Genomic DNA, 7128 nt, shown 5'->3' with positions numbered 1-7128 from the left:
GTCAACAAGCACTTACCACATTCTTTTTGTTTTTTCAAGAATTTATTTATTTATTCATGAGCAACACAGAGCGGGGGGGTGGGGGGGGCGGAGGGCAGAGACACAGGCAGAAGGAGAAGTAGGCTCCATGCAGGGAGCCTGACATGGGACTCGATCCTGGGTCTCCAGGCGGCGCTAAACCGCTGAGCCACCCAGGCTGCCCCATTGACCACATTCTTACGTACGTGGGGGCCACTTTAGTTACATGACAGGATTCTAAGGATTAAAAGCAACATGGAAACATCTAGGAGAGATGTGAATAACCGGCAGAGGCTCTGTCTCCACAGGAAGGAAGCTGAGAAATCCTCTCCATTTCAGTATGTCAATTATTTTACTTGCGTTTATTCGATCTTTCTCACAAAATCTTGCATCATACGGATTTTTAGCACCATTTTATGAATGAGGAAACTAAAGCTCACAGAGCTTAAGTCACTCATGCAACTTTGTGCACGGATCAAGAGCCAGGTCGGGATCTGAGTCTGATTCTGAACACAGTGCTTGTTTCTTTTTTATATCATGCCACCTTTCCCTGGAAGCCTAAGTTTAGGGGAAATAAATGAACTCTAGGGATAAAGCAGCATGTTCTTTGCTCTGCAACCCTTCCTACTCTTTCTCTGGAAATAGATAATGAAGCCACCAGGACCCCCAAGGTAGCCGTGGCCAACAGCACAGTGGATTTGGGGCCTAGTTGCTTCTCATCAGACTTTTGCATATCTGCCAGGTCCGTACAGCACATCATCTCTGGCTCTGATGTTTCCCCACAGGAACCCGAGAGTCTGTCTCTGTATGTGTTATCAGACCAGCTAAAGAGTTACACATGTCAGCGCAGAAAAAGAGAGCTTTGATGTTGGCTCCGCGTCCAGGAAAGCCTCACTGCTCCCCTGCTCTGGCTTGAGCTCTGCGTCTTTCATCAAGTTCCGCAAGACGCCTCGCTGCCTGCCAAGACGAAGGCAAATGAAGCAGGACGCTCACAGGGTGAACGCTCCTCCCTGGGACCTGCCTTTGGACGGGGTGCTGATTATTCCATGGCTCCCAACCTTAACTTCCTTTGGGGGAGAGTATCTGAATTCTTGCTGGGTCTACATAGCCCATGGCTCCTTTAGAAATAAAAGGTGACAACAGTGAGAAGAGTGCATGTTCCAAGCAAGGCTCAACTCAAAGTGAACACCTGCCTCTGACCAGAATTTGCAACGTGTACTCACATTTGTCATTTCCATGCCCTTCTTAGGGGAACCCTATAGCTGGTCATAGCAGGAAGAAGTATCCCCAACAATGTGTACTTGGCTTGCTAATCACCCTGAGCCATGCCTCTGGGCCCCTGGTAAGAGTGTCCTGCAGGTGATGAATGTTCCTGGGTGACACCTCAGATTACTCTGTGATGAGATCTCCATGGTTCTCCATCACCGGCACCTCTTTCCTTATCCTCAAGTTGGGCCTATCAACAAGGGTCCTCTGGGTGTGTGCCCAGTGAGGCTCTTTTCCCACTTGTCCTCATTCCCTCTGAATCTTGAATTCCTTCCTGGTTGGTATACTTTTCCCTGCTGTGGTATTCAGGGCGAACGAGTGTCTGAACTTCACTGACCGGTTATTGCGTGTCACTCCAGACGCAGTGGTGCAAGCCTGGAATGTGATGATCCCTGTGACACCTGCGATGCCCAAAGTGCAGCTGTGAACAACTGTGCCACGGGAGGACGGATTTCAGGATGCTGCTGCTTCCAGCTGGGAAACAAGTTTACTGTCTTTTCCACCCATCTTTCTTCTCCATCTTTCCCACTCCCTTTTTCTCCCAAGGGCTCATTTACTATAAAATCCATTTTATGTGCCCCCTTTATTGTATATTAAATTTGCATGTGTATCTGGGTGTATTTACAGCCTTTCTGTTTCACTGATCAGTTCCTGTATTCATTCAAAATACTGCTTTAATGTGTGGAGCTTAATAACACATTTTTTCCTATCTTGTAGGTATGCTTGCCCTTCCTTTCTCAACCTTTCAGAGTCTCCACAGCTCCTCTTGCTGTTGTTTTTCCATTTGAATCTTAAGACACAAAAAGATCTTGTTGGGAATTTTAATGGGAATTGCTAAATTTGTAGATTAACTGAGGAAGCTTTGGTAACTTTAGGATGCCGTCCTTGTAGTCAAAATACAGCAAGTCTTTCTACTTGTTCAAACCTTTGAGGTCCTTCGATTTCTGCTTGTCCATCAAGCACGGTTCCTACATTTATTCCTAGAGATTTGAGTCTGTCTTGTGGTTATTGTACATAAGGCCTGACCTGCCATTACATCCTTGAACCAGCTACTTGTATTTGTGATGGTTGTTGATCTCTACACATTGGCTTGTTATTGCATGAGTCTTAGCAAACTCTCTCTGTTTGAAAGTAGTTTTTCAGTTACTCCTCTCAGGTCTTTTGTGTATACAGGCTGACTTACCTAAGTAATGATATTTATTATACTCTGTTAATATATTACTTCCAAATGGACTCTGTAATTTAAAAATTTGTCTTTTTAAATTAGAGCTAGCACCAGGGCATATTCAGTTGGTTAAGTGTCCAACTCTTGATTTCTGCCTCTGGTCATGATCTTGGGGTTGTAAGATTGAGTCCTGCATCGGGCTCTGCACTCAGCCTGGAGTCTGCTTGAGATTCTCTCTCCTTCCTCCTTCTGCCTCTCCCCCTGCTCATGCTCTAGAAATAAATAAATAAATAAATAAATAAATAAATAAATAAATATCAATCTTTAAAAAATTCAAGCTAGTATCTCTAGAACAATATTAAATAATAGTAGTGATAATGTCATCTTTGTCTTGTCCCTGACTTCAGAACAAATGTCTCTCAACTCTGTGTTAGCAGCATGATGAACTCAGATAAATATCTTTTATCATTTTAAGAAAGTATCTTCTTATTTCTATTTTGTTAGGAATTTCTTTTATACCCAAGAAAGGAGGCAATCCTAAACTTTGAAAAGTTCTATATATGTGTATATTTTATCATGAATATTTTAAGAGTTTCAATATTTATAATTTATAAATAAATGAATATAAATACGTTGGAGGATGCCAACTTTTAAAAACTGAATCAAGAACGCAATTGAAAAAGCTTGAAGATCAATGGGCTTACAAGATTGTATAAAATTACTTACATTAAAATATTAACATTTACCATATACAATTTAGCTTTTTGTTTTTAAATACAGAAGGCCCTTGAGGATCTTGAATGCTGTAGGCTCATCATTTTGGATATTGGTTATCTTATCAGTTGATAGAGGATTGGCTAATCAAGCATCAGTCATTAGAAGGCCTTAGTTCACCTCTGAAAAAGTCTAATTTCTGTGGCCCTCTGAATGTCCTCTTCTACATAAGATGGTTTCAGTGAAGCAGCAATATGCTTGGTTTCCCCAGCCACACTGCCGTTGTAGAGGCACCATAATATGACAGAGGAGAGATAAAGGGTGGGCCTGCCTCTCTGAAGCATGCCTTGGATAAATAGAGTGTCCTGGTGGAAAGATGCTCTTTCTGGCAGAGGCAAGGTGGTGACACACCTATGGGCAGACCACTCAAAGAATGGGAATGAACCAGACCTCATAAAGACTCATTGCTTCAGCACAGTGGGACTTCCTGTTGGGGCCACTGCCAGAAGTTTTTTTGAGTAGAAGATTCTGACAAGTAAAGAAACACAAGTATTCTCTGTAGTCATAAAAAAGGAAAAAATGGCTAGAGGGATAAACATCTCAACCAACAAATTCTTTTTATGGGATGTCTGGCTTTCTGCAAATTTTTACTGAACCAAGACATGTGTTCTTTTTAAATTAATACATGCAGTGCAAAAACTCAAAACAATATGCTGATTTATTCCATAAAGATAATTCCCAGGCTAACTGTGGTTTGTTTTACATTGTCAACAAGAGTAGGGAATTGGGGGAGGAATCTTGTAAAGTCCTGGAGATGAAAAGTTTGGGTCCACATGGAATGACTACTCTATAATCTAGAGTAAGTTCAACCTCAGCCTCCTTCCTTCCCTTCATGTTCCTCCCTCCCTTTCTCCCTCCCCAATTTTCTCTCTCACTCCTTCCCTTCCCCCACCTCTCTCTATGTAACAAGCATATATGTTGAACATTGCAAATTTAATTTAACTTTACAAGTACTCATTGAGCACCATGGGAACACAGAAGCAAGATAAGATGGAGTGCCTTTTAATCTACTTAAGGAGGGGAATACATGTGCGTATAGGGGTGATAACAATTCAAAGAAATACAGATTTGAATAGCAGAATAAGAAGCATGGACTGTGTTGCAAGAGGTCAGAAAACTCATGACTGGCTGATGGGATTGTACCAGTGGGGGTTCCTGTAAGTATAGCAGAAAGTATAGCAGAGCAAGCAGGGGAAGAGGGACATATGATTTATCTTCCTTCTCCCAGTATTGTTCCAATGTCACAGGCTCAATCTACCTGCTAAAGTTTCTATACATGGGGCTTCTGAAGATCTGTTTTGATGACCTCATCTTGCGATGAGGGGGCAAATCAGAGCTCCTGTCAGCTTTCTTATGTGCTGCCAGTGTTAAGGCAAGAAGGAAAAAGTAACAACCTACCAGCAAGTGACAAGGATGCTTTTGGCTGTCAGGATGCTTTTTGGCTGATTATTGAATTTAGTGCCATCTGCTGGTCAGAACAATTGAGTCAAGGAAGAAAATGCCCAATGAGCACATGAAAAGATGCTCAGCCATTAGGGAAGTGCAAATTAAATCCACAATGCAATGCCGCCTTACATCCATTAGAATGGCTAAAATTAAAAACAGGCTAACAGTGCCAAGTATTGGTGAGGATATGGAACTCTCATGCATTTCTGATGGGAATGCAAAAGGATGCTGCCATTGGAAAAGCAGTATGACAGTTTCTTGTAAAGCTAACATATGCTTACCAGGTACTGACAATTCCATACCTAGGCTTTGGTCTCCACCTTCCAAATAAAAACGTGTCCTTGAAAGACTAGTATATGAATGTTCACATCAGCTTCATTCATAATAACCCCCAACTGCCAACAACCTCAAATATGTGAATTGATAAGCTATTTTTTTAAAAAGATTTTATTTATTTTTTCATGAGAGACACAGAGAGAGGCAGAGACATAAGCAGAGGGAGAAGCAGGCTCCATGCAGGGAGCTCAATGTGGGACTCAAACCAGGGACTCCAGTATCAATGCCTTTGGGCCAAAGGCAGACGCTCAACTGCTGAGCTACCCAGGTGTCCCTGATAAGCTATTTATGACACTCCAGTTATATGATATTACACAGCTATAAAATAGAATGAACTATTGATATACGCAATACCATGGATGAATCTCGAAAGTATGCTCAGAGTAAGAATGATTCCATTTATGTGATATTCTAAAAAACAATTAACCTGTAGTGCTAGACAGCAGATTTATGGTTGCCTGAGGATGGGGTGGGGGCCGGAGATTGAGTGGGAAGGGACAACAAGGGAACCTTCTGGAGTGATGTGCATATTTTATATCTTGATTGTGGTAAGGCTTAAACTGGTGTATAAATTTGCCCCACCTCATCACACTGTACACTTAAAATGAATGCATTTGGTTGTATGTAACGTATACCTCAATAAAGCTGATGTAAGAAGAAAAGGACCCCTCCTCTGATGAATGGGCTTGCGGGACAGGTGAACCCCAGTGAGAGATAGCATTCACTTCTGAGAAATGCCTGGGGGGTAATGGGACAGTGAACATCTCACCCCCACATCTGCTACGGGGCTGTACAAGGATTGAGACTGAGTGGTAGGCTGGCAGCCACGGCACACAATCTCCTTGGTTGGATATGTCTTTTGAGACCCAACTCAATTAATTGGCTCCTCTCTTGAATCTTGAACAAGAAACTTAAGTTGGGGTCTAGCTAACTGTGGTTAAAAAAAGCATTTCCCCTGGGCCCTGTGCATTCTGCAGAGGGTCCCTGCCCAGAGCATTTCCAGTCGGAAACAAGGTGAGAGATCAGAAGGAGACAGGCAGCTTTTGCATCTGTGCCCCTCACAAGTTATCCTCTCTGTAAAGAAAACTGGGTGTTAACAGGACATTGCTGAGTTTGGGAAAATCCAAATAAACTTCTTCACCCTTGAATTTTTTTGGCCAACTCAGTGAGTCACATTGGAACAGTCTAGATGTGGGGAGGGGAGATTTGCAACTGTGAGATTGATCATAATCTCCACTAAGTACATTTTGAAATGTAAATTATAGTTATGGAAAGTGAAGATTCACATAATTACATCAGAATTAAAAGGGAAACAAAGTATGAGCAGCATCTTGCAGAAAAATTACCACAACCAGATGTATGTAAATTGTTCCCTGAGTAGAATAAGGCATCTCTCCAGGACATTCCCATGAATTTCTGTTATATGGACACTGAGCTCCCTACCCAAAGCCCATCTTAATTACTATTTTCCTTTCCAATGAACCATTTCTCCCACTGTGGGAGATATGTGTGTGTCCTTGCTAAATTAACAATTACACGAATTTCCAGAAGTCTATCTTTGTAAGATAGACTACCATAAGCACTTTTCAGTAAAAAAACAAAAATAAAAACAAAAACAAGGGAAAATGAAAGAGTTCCTAAACACATTGAATATAAAATGGTTTAAAGCTGATTATGTGGATCTGAATATGATTTCTTCCCTCACTGCACATGGCAGGGCTGGGAGTCAGGGGACCTGGGGCCCGTCTCCACTCTCTCATTAGCTGGGTCCATGATCTCCAGCATGTCTAACCTTGTTCCGGTTTCTTCTTGGTCAAGATGCCACCATGTCCTACCAATCTCAGCAATTAAAGAGTTTGCAAGGAAATGTTACATCTAGTGCTAATACTCTGAAAAAGTGGAAGTCTGATATGAATATAAAGCAGAGATTTTTTTGCATTTAAAAGACAACTTTTAAAATGTTATAAACATATGTGCCATCACTATATGTACGTGTTATAGGATCAATCCCCAAAGCAATAAAAATCTTGTTTTCAAATTTTCCAATCTGTTAGCAACAAGCATAAGGGCTAAGTGTTCTCCACGAGCAGTGCTCACTCTCACTGGGTTGTTAGGAACAGTCC

Source organism: Canis lupus, chromosome 17 (genome assembly GCF_003254725.2).
Source record: "Canis lupus dingo isolate Sandy chromosome 17, ASM325472v2, whole genome shotgun sequence".
Classification (NCBI taxonomy): domain Eukaryota; kingdom Metazoa; phylum Chordata; class Mammalia; order Carnivora; family Canidae; genus Canis; species Canis lupus.
Note: the sequence above shows the minus strand (reverse complement) of the source record.